This window comes from Sinocyclocheilus anshuiensis, unplaced genomic scaffold (genome assembly GCF_001515605.1).
Source record: "Sinocyclocheilus anshuiensis isolate Anshui unplaced genomic scaffold, SAMN03320099.WGS_v1.1 scaffold1522, whole genome shotgun sequence".
Taxonomy (NCBI): domain Eukaryota; kingdom Metazoa; phylum Chordata; class Actinopteri; order Cypriniformes; family Cyprinidae; genus Sinocyclocheilus; species Sinocyclocheilus anshuiensis.
This window is the reverse complement of record NW_015546143.1, coordinates 568,134-570,256: the sequence shown is the minus strand read 5'-3', so window position 1 is coordinate 570,256 and position 2,123 is coordinate 568,134.

Here is a 2,123-nt window from a genome sequence, read left to right as displayed (position 1 = left end):
GTGTGTGTGTGTGTGTGTGTGTGTGTGTGTGTGCGCGCACGCGCGTGCGCGTTTTTGTGATTTATGAGGACACAAATTTGTATAATGACATGGGTATGATATAGGTATTACAATGCCTATGGAATGTCCCCACAATTCACAAAAACAAACCTGTGTGTGTGCATGTGCCTGGTACAGTAAGTGTAATTATAACAACATTGTGAGCTGATTATTTTGTAGACATCTGTTAAAAAATGAAACACCATTAAACAATTGTGTGAGTGTGAAGGAATTAAAATAAATTGGTAAGTCAGAGTTGTGTTAATATATTTAACGTTTTGTTTAGAAAAAAATTAAAATAAATATGAGAAGTGCCCTTTTTTCCACTTGAGCCCCTGCACCTCAAAATGTCTGTGCACGTCCCTGCTCTGATAGTGTCACGGTTGTACTACACTGATGCGCGAGGAACGAGGAGACACAGGATAATTTGCAGTAAACACAGTCTTTAATCCTTCCAACACGGGGTATACAGAGCAGACAGGACCACATGTAGCACACAATGAACACTCAATATCAGACAAGGGAGACTGGCACAGGCTAGAACTTAAATACAAGGGATAATTGGGGAACACAGGTGACATCAATGGAACATAATTAAACTAACCGAGGACAGGAACTTGACCAAATAAGGAAACACAGGAAGGACTATGGCGCAAAACAGGTACAAAAGTCTGTCAGATAGAATGATAGAATATTTATTTATTTATTTATTTATTTATTATATTTTATATATAATTTAAATATCATACATAAAAATAATTATATTTAATATTTAATTTTAAACAGTTTTTACAAAGAAATAAACACTGACATCATAAAATATTTGCATGGTTATCTCCAAGGCTCACTTGAATTTGTTCTAGATCATAACAAATTCTAAACAGGGCAGTTTAGGTTTTTGTCTATCTGGTAAGGTAAGGTAAGGTCAACAAAAATAATTCCACAGTATCAGTTTGATACTTGAGCACAACATATTTAAAATAAACAATCCAAACACATCATCACACAACAGATTCAACTCTGTCAGAGTTGGCCTAACACTGCCAAGTTTGCTGTGCATATGTCCAGTGCTTTTAAGAACACAGATTATGTGTATGCTTAGGAAATTCAAAATCTATTAAAATCACAACAAGGTCTGGTTAAGGTTCTTATTAGGGTATGTTCTGAAACCATTTTGTTTTGTCACAACTCCCTGTCTGTACATTTCCATTTGATTTTATTTCACATGTGAACAGGCTTTCACTTTAAATTGTGGCAAATCCTGGGTGTGTGTGTTTTGTTAGAACTGAAAATAAGATGAGCAACAACAGTAGAACATTACTTTGATTTTCCCTCACAGTCTTCTTCTGCAATTACTCTTCCTTTGTTCTGAGATCAAAGCCTCTTTGTACAAGGTTGTTGTGACTCAGAGATATGCTCAAACTGAGAGGTGTGTGTGATGATTCATTGTTAAGAGGAGAAAAAAGGAGGAGGTCGAATCTGAAAATCTCATCTTAGTGTCCTCATGTTGTAGGTGTGTGTTTTTAAAAAAAAGAAAGTTTTTTATTGTAGGGGATTTTTTTACACAGAAGATTACATAATATAGCCAGAGACTCCTGCCCACTTTAAAGATCCTGCACTCTTTATAAACATCTATCTATAGGTAGTCTCAATGTTAATGATTTGCATACCAAACAATCCCTGTTGGTGGGGTAAGCGATTTTTCAAAAATGCTTTAGAAAACTGATTCGGGCCGACTAGCAAAACAAACTTGTAGCCAATCAGCAGTAAGGGGCGTGTCTATTCATGTGGAGGAGAGAGCGTTCAGTGCACAGCACAGGATGGACATTAGCCAGGCCGAGCGACAGAAAGATATAGATGGCGGATAAAAACCAAAAGAGGAAAACGTCTGTGGAACAAAAGAAGGCTTAAGGCAATAAGGCAAGAAGTAGGACCCATGTAAATATCGGATCAGCTTTCCAGTGCTGGAGAGAATTCAAGGAGCGGAAGGCCTCCGATCGGACGCCGAGGTTGCTTTGTTTCTTCTCGATAGGTGAGTAACACCGTGTCTGCGCCGTAACAGCTAAAGTCTGTCTAGTACACTG